General features: G+C 47.6%; 1 protein-coding gene across 3 annotated transcripts in view; it reads left to right on the forward strand.

Annotated features, from left to right (window-relative positions):
- Positions 1 to 16792: 16792 nt before the first annotated feature.
- The window catches only part of DLGAP5 (DLG associated protein 5), a 152952-nt gene continuing 149835 nt past the window's right edge, over positions 16793 to 19909 (forward strand). For all 3 annotated transcript variants that reach the window (XM_069208536.1, XM_069208537.1, XM_069208538.1), the window contains exon 1: positions 16793 to 16924. The gene's annotated coding sequence lies outside the window, so the exon portion shown is untranslated. The remainder of the gene's footprint in view (positions 16925 to 19909) is intronic.

Below are 19909 nucleotides of genomic sequence, written 5' to 3' on the forward strand. Positions count from 1 at the left end.
CAGGATGCAACATGCTGCTGCTGCTAAGGCCCTGTCGTCTGTGATGACAGATGGTGCCCTGGTGGATATATGGAGGGCGAAGCATGGGGATGCCAGAGAGGGCACCTGTGTTAATTATGCTCATAATAGCTGGTCCCGCATTGACCATTGGTTTGGTACGAGGGATGTGGAGCTTTGGATGCAGTCGGTGGAGCACATGGCGCGTACCTTGTCGGATCTCTCGCCGGCCAAGCTAGTGCTGGCGGTGCCGGGGGGGCTTGGGCGCGCATATATGTGGAGCTTACCGCATGGGGGACTTTCGGGACAAGGCGTTTCGAGAGGAAGTTCGCGAGGCCATCATTCATTATTTTGCTGAGAATAGTGGGTCGGTGAGTTCGGCTGGTACACTATGGGAGGCATTTAAGGTGATAATCTGTGGGATGTGCCTCGCTAAACAACATGCCGTGCTAAGGACATTGCGGGGGGAGTTGTCTGACTTGGAGGCGCAGATAGCGGAATTGGAAAAGCGCCTGGTGGTCGAATGGTCTGGAGACATGCTTGAGGCTCTGCGAAGTGCTGTATCGCTGTACGAGGAGGCCTCTCTGTGGGAGATCTGTTTTTTGGGGAAGCATGTCAAGGCAAGGAGGTATGAGGAGGGAGAGAGGGCTGGGTGCACATTGGCGAGCATGCTGCATAAGCCATGGGCCAGTAATTACATTGTTGGAATAAATAGTGCATCGTGCGAGCAGGTGGTGGGGACGAACAGAGTCATGCAGGTCTTTACTGATTTGTTTGCAGAACTGTATGCGGAGCCTTCTGGGCTGGACATTGAAGCGGCACAGGACTACTTCTCTGAGATTAGCCTACTCTGGTTTGATGATGCGCATAGCTCCTATCTTGATGTCCCCTTCTCAGTTGAGGAGGTTAAATTGGCAATTTGCAGTCTGCCAGGGGATAAGTCCCCTGGCCTGGATGGTTTGACTCCATCCTTTTATAAGGAATACGCAGATATCCTTGCTCCTCACCTTTTGGAGGTCTACATGGAGTCTATGGAGACTGGGGTCCTTCCCGCTTCTCTCCGTGAGGCTTTGATTGTCACGGTTCTAAAGCCAGGCAAGGATCCGTGTAGCTGCGACTCGTACCGCCCGCTCTCCATGATTAATATAGATTACAAAATCCTAGCTAAGATGATAGAGGCGCGACTGCAACCTCTGCTTCCGAAGATGGTGTTACTGGACCAGTCTGGTTTTGTACCTGGCCGGTCTACGTCATATAATCTACGTACGTACTTCGCTGTCGCGAGTACGACTGAAGCTGAGGAAGCTGAGGAAGATGCGGCAGCGGTGTTTTTAGACGCTACTAAGGCTTTCGACTCACTGGCGTATAAGAACATGTTCGCGCTGCTTGCCAGAGTGGGAATGAGCGCGCGATTTGTGCAATTGATCCGCCTGTTGTATTCGGAACCCATTGCTAGACTGCAGTTAAATGGGAATATCTCTGACTCCTTTCGGGTAGCTCGGGGGACTCGCCAGGGGTGCCCTTTATCTCCGCTGCTTTTCACAATTGCAATGGAGCCACTGGCGGCGTGCCTGAGACAACATCATAATGACAGAGGACTGGTATTCCGCCAATGCCCTATATTAATATCCATGTACGCAGATGATATTGCGCTGCATGTTCGCGAGCCGCGGAAACATCTTGATGTACTGTTGGATGAGATAGTGCGACTCAGCGCTTTCTCCGGCATCATGATTAACTAGTCCAAATCAGTGGTGTTGCCCCTTTCTGTAGGAATGATGCGCTTTCCCTCCCGGTATCCGTTGTACGTGATGAAAGGCTTAACGGATGGCATTTGTCCGTAATTGTAGCCTTTCACCTAAATGACAAGGGAGGCAGGGTAAAATTACAGGCAGATCAGTTTCCCCAGCTGGATTGAAAGGCAGGGAGTCTTGTGTGCTCTGAGGGAGGGAGGGGCAAACAGATAAGAAAACAAGCTTTTTGCCAGGGTGTCTCCCTCCCTAAAGAAATGCAAATGTGGGTAACTTGAAAACCTGCATTGACTTTAATAAAAGGAGTCACTTGAAGCTTTCTGATGGCAAAGATATTTTCTTTTAGAGAGGTACTGTAATGGTGTTCCACGGTGAGCTGTGCAGTGTGTGGGTTTAATGGAGTGTTATAAAAAATGTTAGTACTAGGTATAAACTGTATATTATTCAAATCTGTATTTGAGAAGCATTTTTTTTTACTTAACCGAACTGTATTTGCGCATTTTGTAGTAGCCTATATTATGATGTAATTGTATTTATATGGCGCTTACTACCCGTGACGAGGCGTCAAATGCATGTTTAAAATAAGAACTTACACATTCACAGTTCTTTCAGGGACCTCGGTACCTCATAGTACTAACAAACATTTGCAAAGCCAATAGATCTTATCTACGTAAGAGTTATTTGTTTTGCCAAAGTGTTTTAGCCATGTTATACACCAAAATGGCTGCTGATCAGCACGGATAAAAGTTAGTGGCATAGTGGTGTGGAGTGGAGTAGAGTGGCATAGGAGCAGTTGCGTACAGCCCAGTGGGGCAGAGTACAGTGCAGTAGGGTGCAGTGCAGTTGTTTAGAATGCATTGGCGTAGAGTGCAGTGGTTTAGAGGGCCACCCAGGTGCACTTATCATCCCATAGCAGTTCCCCTAGCATGATGTATAATTCATAGAAGAATGCCCTTTGGGAGTATACCAGGACAATCACAAAATAAAATAATGGGTGAGCAGGACTATCATCTTGCAAAGGGTGATTTTTTTCCTGTGGTCGCTAATGGGAGCTGCTTCCAGAACTGGGTCTGGGACTTGAGGGACTCCCTAAATATCGGGTTGTCTCCCCATCCCAACTGAGGGTGTCACCACTCATCCGTACTTCTAAGGGGGGGGATTTTTCCGGCAAAGGGAAAGACATAGGCCCTCATTATGACATTGGCAGTAAATCCCACTTACTGCAACAGTGACTACCGCCAACATACCACTGCTGCAGCAGAAAACCATTCACCATATTATGACACACACACAACAATCCGTCACTTTTCAGCCACACACAATTCTGCCACACCAAAGGTCAGTGGTAAACTGGCGGTATCAAAACCCACACTGTTACCCCAACAGAACAACGCCCATCACATTATGACCCACGAATCACCACGGCAGACAGTCAATGGCGGTAAACCATTAGACGTACATACTGCAGCGCTCAAAATACACACACACACACAAAAAAAAACAGCACCATATTGGACAATTCAAACAACACACACCTGACAACCATACACACACCACACCCACACACCCACACCACTATAAAACACACACCCACAGTACCCACAACCCTTTATGAATACAAACCATTGGCACAAGACAGACAATCCGACCACAGACAAGACCAGAGCCACACACCACCATCACCTATACACCACCCACGCACCTTACATCACCGTACACACCCTCACCCACACACACCTCAAACAACACCCATGGCACCACAAAGACACCCCAGATTCACAGAGGAGGAGCTAAGGGTCATGGTGGAGGAAATCATCCGGGTAGAGCCACAGCTATTTGGAGCACAGGTGCAGCAGATATCAATAGCCAGGAAGATGGAGCTATGGTGGAGGATCGTGGACAGGGTCAACGCCGTGGAAAAGCACCCAAGAAAAAGGGATGATATCAGGAAGAGGTGGAATGACCTACTAGGGAAGGTACGTTCTATTGCAGCAAGACACCAACTCGCTGTACAGAGGACTGGCGGTGGACCTCCACCTCCTCCCACACAACTCACAGCATGGGAGGAGCAGGTCTTAGCAATCATGCATTCTGAGGGCCTGGCAGGAGTAGCAGGAGGACTGGAATCTGGTAAGTCAACTCTATACTATTCTCACCCCCTACCTGCATGCCATCACATACCCCTACCCTCACCCTCACTCCCATCACTCCATCACCTCCCACACCCCCAACATCACAGATCACCCATCACGATGCCAAGCCCTGCATGCACCACCAATGCATGGACATCACTCACAGCCCTGCATGGACATCTATCACTAAAGCATGCACACTAGAGAGAATCAGCTAGCCCACCACATACTAACTCACACATGTGAAAGCTATCAGGGCAAATACAACCAAAGAGGGCAACCCACCAATGCACAGTATGTCACACACAGAAACAATAACACTGCATTTACATCCCCACAGGTATCCCAGCCAATGTCAGCGGAGAAGAGGTGCCAGCACTATCCAGTCCCCCCACAGAAGAGGCCCACAGTGATGACAGCAACTCTGGTCGACTGGATCTGGATGACCAACCTGGCCCATCCGGGACCTCCGGACAGTCGGCTACCCAGGCACAGCCACACACCACCACAGAGCCTCCCCCTCAGGAAACACCACCACAGCACCCACCCAGCGTACCCATACCTCTGTCCCCAGGACAAGTCAATCAGCAGTGTGTCCACCACTACAGGGACCCCAGGGCTCAACTCGCCCCGAAGACAATCAGGGAGCTGGGGTCAGTGGCAGTGGGCACGGTTCAGGGGACAGAGGCACAGTACAACAGGAACACTGGGAGCACTGCTCTGCGCCTCACGGGGAGGAGAGGCTCAGGCAACCAACTCTCCAGGAGGCACTCACGAGATCCTGGGAGCATACCAACATTCCCAGGATACGCTGGGCCAGATCCCGGGCAACGTGCAGGAGAACAGGCGGCTGCAGGAAGGACAGTACCAGGGGATCAGGGAGGACTTGCAGGCCATTAACACCAGCCTGGTCTCCATAGCAGGGGTGCTGGCAGACATGGCCAACATCACGAGGGAGGCAGTCTTACAACAGCGGGCCCCTGCCACTAGCCAGACATCTGAACTACCTTCCACCTCCGCCTCCGCTAGTGGACAGGAGGCCCTGCCACAGGACCAACAGGCCACCAGCACCCCTCCCCTTGCAGAAGGCGAACCACCCCGCAAACGTTCCCTGCGATCCAGGCAGAAGCCAGAGACTATTGCCGAGACCCCCAGCAGGAAATGAGAATCTCCTGATTGTCACCCTTGTGTCCCACTCAGTCACCCTGCCCACCTTGAACTGCCATTGCTCCCCTTCCTATGTCCCCATGGACAATGCACCTGTGCTACAAATAGACTGGAACTCTACCCTGGACTTTCCTCCATCATCATCCCATTCCAATGCACTTGCCACACTCCTTATCACTTCAATAAATACCCTTTGAACAAATACAAGTATGGAGTATGTCAAATGATTTAAGTATGTATTTGTTTAACCAGGTTCAAAACTTGCAATTCAACTGTACAGTAATGTTTACATATGATAGACCTGTAGTTGGCTGCAGTGATCACAACACGAGTGAAAGTGGGGCACCAACATCTGCAAAAAGAGTTGCCAAAGGGTACAGTGAGTGGGCATAGAAGTGGGAAATAACAGCCTGCCAGTGACAAAGTGAAACACAAAAATGTCAATGAAATGTGAAGTAACGCCGTCTTACCTGTGTGTCATTGGAAGTATTGTTGAATCACTGCAGTTCTGTTGTCCTCATCCTCATTTCTCTGCCTCCTCATCATCACTGTCCACAGGGTCCACTGCTGACACTGGGCCATCTCCAGCCTCCTCCTCCTGCAGAAAAGGCACATGGCGTCTAAAGGCAAGGTTGTGCAACATGCATCATGCCACGATTATCTGGCAGACCTTTATGGGTGAGTAGCACAGGCATCCACCTGTTAGATGGAGGCTCCGAAACCTGTCTTTCAGGAGGCCAAAGGTACGTTCAATAATCCTTCTTGTTCACCCAGGTGCCTCATTGTAACGTTCCTCTGCCCTTGTCCTGGGATTCCTCACAGGTGTCAGTAACCATGCTAGGTTGGGGTAACCAAAGTCACCTGCAAATATCGAGGGACAACATTTAGCCACACACTATCCCATATGGCCCACACCAAACCCATACACCAACATCCACTGGGTGGGAACCAGGGCTCACTTATTAGCCACACCGGGTGCCTCTGTAGTTGGCCCATCACATTTTGAATGCTGCTATTCCTCAGGATAAAGGCATCATGCACCGACCCAGGATACTTAGCATTGAGCTTGGCAGATGTACTGGTCCGCCAAGCACACCATCCGGATATTCATGGAGTAAAAACTTTCGATTTCTGAACACCTGTTCATTTTTGCCCAGGGGGGAGGGAGGGTACATGCAATATGTGTTCCATCAATTGTCCCAATGATGTGTAAGAATCCATTTTGTATTGCTCCTTTTCCTTTAAGACATTTAGTTTGAGTTCTCTCTCTGAACGCACTGCCTATCACATATGTTATCTTATATATATTTGTTTAAGTAAAATAAGCCTGGTTCCACACCACGGGCTCGCAGCTGGTTTCTTTCCCTAGCTGGGGCACGTTACTCATTATAATCATGTGGTAAAAATAACTAACCGACCTCAGCTGTTGTATTTTGGGGAGGGAACGGCTGATATCTATACCTTTGAACCACGCAATCCTTTGAAGGGTCTCAGAATGTGGGAAGTCAGACAGCTGCAGAAGGGAGTCGAGGACAAAGCAGGGAATGGAACCGGTGTGTGGAAACTGATTCCCTCCTTAAAATTCTTGTATGACGTATATCATTATTTACTTACTTTATGTATCCTTTGATGTATGAGTATAAATATCACTGTTGGATGCACCATGCTAGCACACTTTACTTCGGGCCAGGGATGCCATTTGTAAATCTGTCCTCTTTGCTGCAGCAAAAATAAATAGACCTTTGGTCATTGATTTTTCACTCCGGCACTCCGTGTCCAAACTCCCTTGTAAATGCATTTGTAAGTATCATTAAAACGTGCTTTACAGATGTTGGGGATATGTCCCATTGCATAGAAGTCAGCCTTCACAGTGGCCAAATCCTCCACCTGGGGGAAAACAATGTATCTGCACATGTGTTTAATCAGGGCAGACAACACTCAGGTCAGCACTATTGAGAACACTGGCTGTGACATTCCTGCTGCAAAGCCCATTGTCACTTGGGAAGAACCAGTTGCCAGGAAATGGAGCACTGATAGCACTTGCACAAGAGGGGGGTTCCCAGTGGGGTGACGGATAGCAGATATCAGGTCAGGCTCCAATTGGGCACACAGCTCTGTGATTGTGGCCCTGTCAAGTCTATAGGTGAGGATGATGTGCCTGCCCTCCATTGTTGCCAAGTCCACCAGGGGTCTGTACACGGGGTATGTCTCCATCTCCTATTCATCCGCAGCGGTAGCAATCTATGGGGCAAAAGAGTGAGGAGCCGGTCACAAACTGTACATCGTAGCCTCAACAGTACAATGCATGAAGCACATTTTTACTGTATATGTGCCATTTGTCCTGTATGTCCAATTGTGTACTGTGACGCAGTTATAATCCAGGGCCTACCTCCCTCCCCCCCCCCGAAATGGCGTCCGCCTGTCCTGTGGAGGGACAGGTGGAAGTGAGGTAATTCCGCTGACGTTGTGTGCCGTTGCGGGAGGCGGTTGGGAACCGCTGTGCAACTCCTCATTGGATAATATTGGCACCTATGGGGTACAGTGGCCAATGGTGATGTACGCCGGCGGTGATGGTATGCACCGCCGCTGACGTGACCACCATTTTCTATCTGATCACACACTTGGTACCTGACTTTCAACAGGAGAGGACCTACACTGCATGTGCTGCTGTGATCTGTGTCTGGAACCTACCATGGCTCGTGTGACTCGGGAAAGGGCCCCTACCTTCACCTCGGCGGAGTTGGAGCGACTGGTGGATTGGGTTCTACCGCCGTACCGACTGCTGTACGGGCCTCCAGACCAACAGGTGAGTGTCCTGTGAGCATGATGCATGGGGCATGAATGCATGGAGTGGTGTGTGTGAAGGCCTTGTGTAGGGGGGTGGTGGATGGCCCCTGAGTGGCGGACAGGTTGTGTGCAGGGCCCTGTGTGTGCAAATGGCAATGTGAAGGGGTAAGGTGGGCCATGAGTGTAACAGACAGGATGGTCTGAATAATACCTTTCCCTGTGTGTATTTCTCTGCAGGTCAGCGCCCAGCGAAAGAAGGTTATATGGCGTGCCATCGCCAAGGACGTGCGGACCCTGGGGTTCTACGGCAGGCAGACCACCCACTGTCGGAAACGGTGGGAGGACCTGAGACGCTGGGCATGGAAGACAGCGGAGGCCCAGCTGGGGGTGGCCTCCCAACGAGGAAGGGGTGCCTGTCGAACTCAGACCCCACCGATGGCTGCATATTGGCGGTGGCCTATCCGGAGCTGGATGGGCGCTTGAGGGCATCACAGCAGCCACAAGGGGGTGAGTTGAGTTCCCATCATTACAACTTACGCATGATAGGGGGGATACCCGGGTGGAGGATGTGTGTCAGTGGGCGCCCTTACGCCAGGTCTGACATTGCAGAGTAGGTCCCATGTTGGACAGGGTTCAGAAATGATAATCCTGCTATCTAGCTTGTAGGCATCCACTACTGGGCAGGGCTGTGTGGGTCCCAGGTGTGTTGCAGTTGGCAGTATGTGTCCATGCCCATGCCCTGGTGGCTAGCATTATTACTGGCAGTGCTTTGCATACTGCGTAGGCCTGTTCCCTGTGAATGAGTGTGCTGTGCACGGCAACGGTGGTGTTGGTGCAGCCATTGACCAAGTGTATCCTTTGTCTCTTCTCCCCCCTTTTTGTTTTGTCACCCTGTCCTTATGTGCATTAGCATCATCTCGCGGAGGAGCAGAGGCACTGGCAATGGAGGGAGCTGCTCCCCACAGGTCCCTGGAGGAGGAATCCACTGACGCTGAGGGCAGCAGTGGGGTGGAGAGCGAGGGGAGCACCAATGCGGAAACTGGAGGGGTCAGTTCGGACACAGATACCTCCTCCGATGGGAGCGACCTGGTGGTGGCGGACACTTCTGTGACCACCACAGATACAGGTACAGCCGCCACCCCCATACCAGCATCGCCCTCCCAGCAGCCCCTCATTGAGTTGCCCATGCCTGCTCACCCAGGAGGGTGGGCATCTCCTTCACCCTAGGTACCTAAGACCCTGCCTCAGTGAGCCCTGCTTGCCTGAGTGAGGAGGCTATTGATCTCCTGCGATCCATCTCTGTAGGGCAGTCAACCATGGTGAATGCCATCCAGAGGCTGGAAGCCCAAATGCAACAAACAAATGCATTTCTGGAGGGCATTCACACTGGCTTGGCGGCCCAACAGAGATCAATCCAGGCTCTGGCCTCCTCTCTGATGGCAGCCATTGTCCCTGTTTCCACCCTCCTCCCTCTAACTTCCTCTTCCCAGTCCCATTCTCCTCAACCCCAACCTATCCCAAGCAGTGGTGGGGGGAGGCTCCAGCCCATCTGAGGCTGCAGGAGATGGGCTGAAGCCTCCCCCCATCCACTACCACTACTAGCAGCAGCACCACAACCACCAGCAGTGGGCAGCCATCTGAGGCTGCAGGGGATGGGCTGGAGACCCCCCCCCAGCGGCTGCAGCATCAGCAGCACCACCACTGAGCAGATGTCACCGCCGGCAGACGGTCTGTAGTCCTGCCTCCATGGGATGTTTTGCAGCCTGCCCCCTGCAAATCCTGTGGGAATGACACCCAGCTGAGAGACTGTGACCTTGCACTACCCAGGATCTAAAGCACAGGGCACGATGCCCCCTCCAGAACCAGTGGGTATGGCACCCACTCACCCCATCCTCACCAGGATCTACATCACAGGGCATGATGCCCCCTCCAGAACCAGTGAGTATGGCACGCACTCACCCCATCCTCACCAGGATCTACAGCACAGGGCACAATGCCCCCTCCTGACCCCATCCTCACCAGGATCTACAGCACAGGGCACGATGCCCCCTCCAGAACCAGTGGATATGGCACCCACTCAACCCAGCCTCACCAGGATCTACAGCACAGGGCACGATGCCCCCTCCAGAACCAGTGGGTATGGCACCCACTCACCCCACCTCACCAGGATCTACAGCACAGGGCACGATGCCCCCTCCAGAACCAGTGGGTATGACACGCACTCACCCCATCCTCCCCAGGATCTAAAGCACAGGGCACGATGCCCCCTCCAGAACCAGTGGTTATGGCACGCACTCACCCCATCCTCTCCAGGATCTAAAGCACAGGGCACAATGCCCCCTCCAGAACAGGGTGTATGGCACCCACTCACCCCATCCCCACCAGGATCTACAGCACAGGGCACGATGCCCCCTCCAGAACCAGTGGGTGTGGCACCCACTCACCCCATCCTCCCCAGGATCTAAAGCACAGGGCACGATGCCTCCTCCAGAGCATGTGGAGAAGTCACCCACCTGAGAGACTGTGGCCTTTCACTCCCCAGGACCAAGCACAGGGCATGTTGCTCCATCAGGGACTGGTGGTGTTGTTCCATTTGCCGGGTGAGGTGCCCCCGTTCCCTGTCCCCCTGAGGTGCCTACCTATTTTCCAACTGATGCCTCTGCAGTGTTCTCTCTGTGTTGCTGGAGGAGACAAGTGGGGCCTTGGACTTTGTGATGTGGACCTGTGGCCCACGCGCATTGAAGACTGGGCTGTGTCCCTTGCACTGTACGTATGTATGTACATATGTATATACCATTAGATTGTATTTTCGTATTTCTACTATATTTATATCATTACACTCACTTTCATCTATTCCTGTAGTTCTTGCATTATTCCTGAGGGGTACAGGGTAAATATGTTTTCTTACTGCATCTGATTGTGTGTATGGTGTTGGGGGTGGGAGTGTGTGTGTTGCGTGTGTGTGTGTCACTCTCTTTTTCCTCCCTCCCTCCCCTGTGTGTTAGACAGCTGTACTCACCGTGGTCGTCTTCGCCATCATTGGTGTTCGTGATGGAGCAGGACATAGTAGATCATTGGAAAGATCTGCAGCTTGGGCTCCATGGCGGCGTGGTTGTTCCCTGTGTCTCCAATGGTGAGTCCTCCCACTTCAGTGCAGTGTTTCCACCAGGCTTTTGATGTCGCTGGTACCAGCCCAGAAAAGGATGCAGATTGGGTTGTCTTAATAAGGTGGGCGGAACATTGGCTTCCGTCTGGCTGTAGGTGGCTACCGCCGTGTTGTTGTATCCGCCCTGGCGGTTGGTGTGGCAAAGTGGCTGTCTATCTGAGTTCTCACCGGCATGGATATAATTTGGCGGTAATTACCGCTAGCCTGTTGGCGGTATTACCGCCACTTTCTCATCAACCGCCAGGGTTGTAATGAGGGGCTAAATGCCTATTCCCCAAAATCTATAACACTTTGAATGTGGACCACGACAAGGTTTGTACTGCAGGCCAATTGTGGTGGGAGGTGGAAATTGGGCAGATTAGTACAAATAAGGAATGGGCCAAAATGCTTGCTCATCCAAGGCGGAATGCCACTGGCGTGTCTATGATGGAGACTCTTACGAAGATTCCAACCCTACTGGTACCACACTCCTAGCAGAATCCATAGGTGTATGCACAGCAGAAGCGATCTTTGTTGGAAGCAACTATGGATCGCTTCTCCGCTTGCTATGGCACTGTGCCACACTGTAGCTGTATTGGAGAGAATTCCTGGACGAGATCGATCCCATGGAAGAGATCAAGATGCTGAGATTCCCAGCATTTGTTATTCTGGAGGTGGCAAATAACCTGTCATACCCCCTCAAAATCGAAACAAGGCCATCGGATTACGCAAACTAGCCTGAGCTACTGGGACAGGGATGATGTCTCCACCTGTAGAACCAGGCTACATCATATTTTGGCTCTGCTTGGAATGGAAAAGATCTTATGGGAGTTGTGGGAAGTGACGTCAGAGGAAGTGACATCACACCCCTATAATAGACCATATGTAAAAGGGATTGGTCTACTTCACAGCCAAAGTTGAAGAACTATATGTATAAAAATGTAAATATATTTTTACAATAAATGTATTTATAAGTAACAAAATATATACATACAATATGTTGTTGTCTGAGCAAAAAGCTATAAATGTTTTAGACAATAAGCGAGTCTAAGTTGTAACCATAGTCCATGCATTTAAAAACATTTGTTTGCTTAGTTTAAAATAATAGGCAGATGTATATACGTGGTATACAAATAAAAATGTTGAGTGCTGATATTGATCTGGAAAGTACATGCTCTTATGTTTTTCATGCATATTTAGAGCTAATGAAGTCAGTAACAGGGATGACAAAGGACATGAGAGCTGTAGTCAGTTTGTGCAGGTGATTGCTGATGGACATCACGGAACCCTTTTCCTGGGACTGGGCTCTTGCAGGTCGATTCCAAAGGCAGTCCCAATCCTAACAAAAAAAATAAAAGTCCTGGGCCTGGCTAAACAGGTAGAGTGGTATGTGTTTTAATTAAAAATTTGGACATGTACAGTTGTGCATGTCCTGGTAGTAAAAAAAATAAAAACTCACAAATTATTTTTTTTCTACTGTGATGCCTACCTCTCCCATAGGATAATATTGGGTTACCTTAATACATTTAATAAGTGATAAATTTTGATTGGGAGTAGGTAGGAAAGTCATGTTTCGTATCTGGGAAATTGTAATTTTAAATCCTTTTTAATAGTAAAGTTGCATTTTAAGTAACAATTTTGAAAATGGCACTTTTATAAAGTTAGCATTTCCCTGTCCTAACCTTTTGGTGCCTGCATCCTCTTCCTGGGTCACACGACTGGGTGGAGTTGGCAGTTGGCCTTTGTACATTCCTTCCTAGACAGTCACACAGTATAGAGACCATGTGTGCCTGGATAGTCCATCACAGGCAGGATGGGGTGGAGGTGTGCACAGCCCCACATGCACTTCAAAGCACTGTGCCCTGCTCTGACACAAAGAACTTCTTCACACTAGCCTGTTGTGCCTACTGTCAGTTTGGAACCAAAGAAGGGAGGCAGGAAATTCCAGACACTTATGTGAAGAGAAGCCTCCTGAAGTTTCTCCCACTTCAAAGGCGGCTCCAGGAATAAAAATAGGACCCTCAGACCCACTATGCAGAAAGACGCTCAGAGGACTGCTAGCTGTTGTGATCTGTTTTGTACTTCAAAAGGCTGCTTGCTGCACCAAGAACTGATCTACTGCCTGAAGCCTGCCCTGAGCTCCCAGAGGTCTGTCCTGCTGCTTAAGCCCTGCTCTTCTACTTGAACCCAGGACAACCAAAGTGACTCAGGACTAGTTGGAGGGCCTCCTTATCAGACCTTCAGGGACAGAGAAGGCTCCAATCATTTTGAATCCACACCTGGAGCCAGCCTGAGGGAGTCCTGACTCTCCAAGTAGTGGCGACCCCCACCCTAGACCCTTGAAAGTAGTGCTAAAGTTCCCCCGATAGCCAAAATCCAGAACATGGGACTTTAAAGTATTGTTGCCTGAGAATACTCTGAGAATCTAGAGGAGAACGGTACCTACCTGCTGACCGATCTGGCCAAAGTACATCGCCAGGCAGGCTGACTTCACAGCAGCTCCTGCTACGTTCTTCTCCATTGCAGCAAATCCCGTTCATCAGCTCGACGCAGAAGAGGTATCCAGCATTGTGGCACACTCGTTGGGTACAGCCTGCAGCTTTGTCCTGCTAGAGATTTTTTACTTCCGAAAAAGAGACTATTTTCAAATGTAAGAATCATCACCGCGACTTCGTCCAGTGGCTCCCTTATGATTACTCCTGGCAGTGCCAGCTGCCTTGGACCCATTGACTTTTAACTTCTCAGATATTTTTCTTCTAAATTTCTTCCAAGTCCAATGATAAGCAGAGACCAGGCCAATCCACTTCATGTATCTATCTTGTGCTCCATTGCGGTCAGCCTTAACTTTCAACTTTGTCTTAGTCTTGTGCAGCTACATGTCTGCCGTTGGCGCTTTGATCTTTTAGATACTATTTGTCACTTTAAACTTTAAAAATTCATAACTCCATGTGTACTGGTTTGATTTTATGTAATTTTTGTATCAAATAATTGATCAAAATGTATTCTATTTTTCTAAATTGGTGTGGGATTTTCTTATGTTGTGTTTTCACTTTATTGCTGTTTGTGTACTGCATAAATACTTTACATATTAGCTCTAAGTGTTGTTTTTTTGCCAAGCTACCACAGGCTTAGCCACAGGTCAATTTAGTGACATGTTATGATCCACTGTGGCAAGGATTGTGGCTGTTGCTTGAGCAGGATGTCAACCAACACCCCAATTTCTCATATACACCATATTCACCAATAATGTGCCCCAATTATTCAGCACTAGCTTTGAGAAATGTATGCTTTTATTTTTGCAAAGCCAATCCACTCTCCTAGAACTTGCTCAGAAACATGCTCATCAAGCGTCTCACTGAAAACCATTCATCATCATGGAAATCCTATATACTGGGCATCCCCTCAAAAAGACTGTCTATCAACTGCTAGGCAACTGCAGAAGCAAAATTGAGGCCAAAGGGCATTCTTCAGAACTGATGTGCCCCTTCAAGAGTGATGGAGGGAGTGTACTTTTTGGAATCCTCACAGGATTGGTGTCAAAACTAACAAAATATTGAGTGTCCTTTGAAAGTCGGATAAACTGCAAGAGGAAACTTGGATTAATGTTGGGTTCTCGGCCCATTACCTACCCTGTCACTTGGCATGCATTATGCAGTGATCTTGATGGATTACTTTAGTAAGTGGACTGAAATCAAATTTGTCCCTCAACCCAATACTGTAGAAGTAATCGATTTTCTAAAACGTTTGTACTAAATGATCCCCTAATCATCGACAATGGAGTAAAGTTCACCTGTTATGAGATGGTGAATTTCCCCAAGAGCTAGATCCTCACTTTGTCACCGCCAGAGCATTGGAGTGGCTGTAAGGCCCCCTCATCTATGTGCAACCTGCACTCAGGACAATGCTTTGTTTTACTGTACAACTACACATGGCACAACAGGGAAGACTCCTTTCGAATTACTCAATGACAGGCTAGCAGTTCCTAAACTCCAACCCTATTGTCCTTTGATATGAAAGAAGAGGTTGAGTAGTGTTGAGAGAGATGACACTGTTGCAGCAGTGTTACAGAGAAGCAGTTTAAGATGCATCAGTATTACATCGCTATGAATGCTCTTAACCACCTGTATGTTCAAGCAGTTGACAGGGTTAAAGTAAAACGTATTGGAAAGATTTGTAATGGACGTAGGTTTAGTGAGCTCGTGTAAGTGGTTAGGAAAAGAGGCACTGTCCCTGCTAGAAAATGGGCATTGGTGGAATTGCTCTTGTGTTGTTTTCTCTTGTGAGTCTATACGTGCTAAAAGAATCTTCCCCAAACTTATACTACTTCATTTTGACCCAACAGTTTCTCCCATCATATTCACGAAGAGAAATGCTGCTTTTCCCTTCAGTTTCAAAGACTTTGATATCTTGAACTTATTTTTTATAAGAATGGAGATGATGTCGTGTGCTGCAACTTTGAATTGCGATCATTTCTGTGTAATTGTATTCTTACTGTATGTTTCCCATGTGATCATCTCTTGGCCCTGACCCACTTCCCCAAACGCTCTTTGAATGTTATATGCACTCGTTGTCCATTGGGCCTGCAGTTGTTGATTCTCCTTTCAGTGAATAAACTTAGTTTTCTTACCTCTAATTGGTCTCCTCAAGTTCTGTCTTCCGCACCGCTATATTGTGCCATGTTAGTGATGGACTCGTTTATCGTTGAGTTGCTAGCCACATTAAGCAGGATGATGTTGTCAAGACCAAAGTGTCCTTGACACGCTTAATAGTCAACATTCGGGCACCAGTAAATGTGTTCGCTGAGAGCAAGTTAGAAGTGTAGGAGCAGGCTAGACAGGATTCGGATGAAACACTAAGCAAGAACGAAGTGCACACTGCTATCTCCAATAGGAAAGACCCTTGTCAGAAAAACACAGCCGATAATCTATTTATAGCTGGAAATAAATAGCTTGTTATGCATCTTGCTTGTTTCTTTGACAGTGCAGCTGGCAGTGGCACTCCTGTTTACCATGCCTGCCAGTGTTTAGCTATTTTTAGATGGCCTCTTTAAAGATAAAAAGATTGCCTACAGCTGTCAATCCCCAAAACGGTACGTTATAAGTAATGCAAACTTTTATTTGCCCAGTAAAACAAAATAATGATGGATAGTGAAATCAAATAGACCGCATAAGGCAAGTCATCCATCAGCGTTCGTTGTGTATTTTTATTTGAATTCGCGCATTGAATAAACGAATGTCACAATCTAAAGCAATTGTGTGTCTGCCCCACCAACTACAATACCTATAAGGATGTTAATTTAAAAGTACAGTGGTGAGAAAAAGACAATATCGGCACTTATACTAAATATAAACGATTACATAAAATAGTTAATCTCTTAAGTATAAACATTACGGTCAACCTCCGGCTTCGTGCGACATTTGTACCCAAAATGTAATAATGTAAATATATGGAACAATTAATATTAAGAACTCGATATTTAGAAAAGAAGTATAAAATTATTTAACTGGAAACGTAATACATGAATTTGGCTTACAAACACAAAGTGACAGTCAACGATGAGAGACTGCAAGATTTTTTTTTTATTTCGCTTTTTTAGCTCCCACATGGTCAAGATGAACAGGTGCTCCCCTTAACTCTGAGGAGGGTTTCTTGTTTTGCTTCCGGTCAGCGCGCTGGTGCACAGTGACGTACACGTCTACGCCCCGTGGTGTCCAATCAGAATCTTCAAAGTCGGGACTCCAGTAGGAAGCAATCACGAGCCCAATGAAGCTCCAGAAACTGGTGGGTTGGGTGTGACGCATTAACCAATCGGCGATAACGGTTCTCTGAGAGCTGTCTAACCAATGGCAAACTGAGAGGGCTTTTTAAATTAGTGACACCGGAAAACCGCGGAATAGTAAGGCGGACGTTGTAATTTCTAGTGTTGGTTTCTTCGGTGCGTTAAGGTAAGGATTTAATCTTTTTTTGGGTACAACTGTCGAGGCCGTTGTAATGCCACCAGACGTATATGCTTATCCGTTGATTTCATTTTCGATAGCGAAGCAGCTTCGACCTTAATGTGCACAGCACAACTGGCAGTGATGGCACTTGAAACAGGATAACTGCGGTTATCTTCTCGGGCCCAGTCTCTTTACCGCAGCCGCCAGTCTTATCCTCCCTTATTCTGCTGGGGTCTGCTTTGACAGCACAAGATCACAACATGTGGCCCTACTACACAACCGCCCGCTGGTTTCGGAGGGCGTGCTTTTATTTAGTAGACTTACTAGTCACCAGGGAAAGAGCCCACTTAGTGCCACGCCTAGCCACAGTATGAAAATTGCAAGCACGACTAGGCTTATTCTGCAGAGCAATTACAGTGCTCCTGAAGCAGTACTGGGAGTCGAAACAATTCATCTGAGATCCTATAAATTGGTATCAGGCAGTGAAGGCATAAACAGGGTGGAGTCATGAGAGGAACGAAGAAATGTGACAGTAAATCTGATCCTAATTGAGCACAAGAAGGCTGTATTTTTAAATAGCTGACGTGGGCAAGTGGCCTACTGCTGAGAGCTTTGTGTCTGAGAGCTTTGTGTGCACACCACATTTTCAAGGAATAGAAGTAATTGTACTCTGGTGGTTAATGACTTGCCGGAGACATCTGAGTTATGACCAGCCACAATTGTACCTCCTCATAAACATAGAGTGTTAGTGTGCCTTGCTATAAAATACAGAGTCTACCATGCAGATCACAAATTTGTATCTCATGTAGGTAGCTAAATTGGCTATTGCTTTTTACTACAGACACCCTTTTGTTACTTGCAGTTCATAAGATATCCACACAAAAAGATGATGGACGGAGTGCTGAAACTTTTCAAACACTCACTCCCAGTCACAGATCTGGGTTAAATCCGTCTTTTTTTTTGCTCCCCTTGCCTCCTAGTTTGTACCCAGCCATATATAAATTAGTCTTGACCCTGCTCTCTAAGGGAACAGTCTAGCCCTAACTGCAAGGCCAGATCCTCTCTGGACCTCAAACAAGCATGTAGGGATTGGTTTTGGGGGTTTCACCCCCACATCAACCAGAGTAGCTTGAATCCAGTGGCACAGCAAGCAAGGGACCCACGATTGGGCATTTCCAGGCCCACTTAGGGCGAATATAGCAACACAAAAAGATAATGGACAGAGTGCTGAAACTTTTCAACACTTAAACTCGGTCACAGCAGCAGTAAACCGCTCATTAATGATGTGCCATCAGTAACATGTTTTGTCATATATATCCAAGCTGGGAGTATGTGTCAAAAGGAAAGGCATTCCAAATACCCTTTACCCCCCCCCCCCCCCCCCCCCCCAAACACACACACACACACTTCTAATAATCTCACCGAAGATACTTTCATGTTAGTAAGGACTGACTGGCCAGAATAGTATGCTTGGCATCATATATTTGATGCATTTTTAAAAACAGTAACAGAACGTAACTGCAATTTTTAAGTAAGTCTAGGCATATTTAAACATTGTCAATTTCATAAAAATAATTTTGAAAAATTTGGAGGGGGCCCGATAGTGTGTGTGTGTTTTTTTTTTTTTTTTTCCCTTTTCACTTGGGGGAGCGACATTAAATATTTTAAAAAACACTGTTTTGGAGTTTTTAAGATAATCATTGATATATAATCAAATTGGAAAGTAAATCAACATTGCAACAAAATGTGCTCACCTAGGTGTAAAGGTCTTTTTTTAACTCATTGATTTTATGTGGAAATAACAATTAACACCAGCATATAACAGCCAGACATGATCATGTAACACGGTACATACAGACCTATCTGAATGATGACAATAATAACATTTGTGAGTATCTAGATCCTGGGAATTTGTCAACCATACTCCCCATATTTTCTAATGTGGTCAATCTCTAGAGGTATTGACATGCTTTTCTGACTTGGCACACCAAGCTATGCCCCTTTTATGTTCCCCTTGTGAGTGCAGGGGATGGAGGGGTTGGGAGGCCTGTCCAAGCTTCATTTACAGGCAATGCCTCTTTTGTCCACAAACAGACTGGTAGCCATCAATTGTCTAGTTGCAGGTCCCCCCCCCCAATTGTTTATCGGACCCAAAAGTGCCATCTTAGAACCAGGAATGATCTGACTACTAACCACATGAGGTAGGGTTGAATGTACTTGAGACCAGTATTATTGAATCACCTGACACTGATAGAAAGTGCCATGTTCCCCATAACAGCTGAAGCAGTGAGGATCAACACTACTACTACTCATTCTGGTTGGACTGGAATACATCCATTGTAGTGATTTCAGTTGGATAATCATTCTCATGGGCAAAACAAGTGTTCTGGAAGCCATCCTATCCTCCACCTGCTCTCCGTCCTGTAGCAGACCAAGGATTTCTGACCCTTCGTCTTGTAATTTCAATGATGGGTCAGAGGTATTATTTGCTAGAGTTCTTTACTCTTGAAATATTCCCTATGAGGGCTGGCCTTCTAATCTATGCCTCGAAAGGGTTGATCTTGGTAAGGGCCCTGTTACCTCGTGTGCATCCAGGGCTTGGTACAGTTGTGCTTGTTAAGTACTCTGTCCACTGTAAACTTCAATTTTAAAATACAAGTGATGATTCAGCAATGCTCCTATTCAGTGCTCATACTACATACATGCATTACTATGCTCCAATTGTTGCAAGTTTAGTTAGCTAGCTGTAAGAGATGAGTGCCTCTGTTCATCGCAGTCATGTTACAAAGGCACATAACCAGATAAAAGCAAGGAAAATTGGATCCCATAACTTCTAGCTGGGAGGCAAAACAAAAAAATAGCCATTACTGAGGGTGCAGGTGGCACCTTGCTGCCTAGGGACTCCGCCTCCTGTGCCACTTCACTTGCTGCAGAATTGGTAGCTATATTCTTCTTCTTGCAATATATTAAAGAGACTGTTTTGTAATGTTA

This window comes from Pleurodeles waltl, chromosome 9 (genome assembly GCF_031143425.1).
Source record: "Pleurodeles waltl isolate 20211129_DDA chromosome 9, aPleWal1.hap1.20221129, whole genome shotgun sequence".
Taxonomy (NCBI): domain Eukaryota; kingdom Metazoa; phylum Chordata; class Amphibia; order Caudata; family Salamandridae; genus Pleurodeles; species Pleurodeles waltl.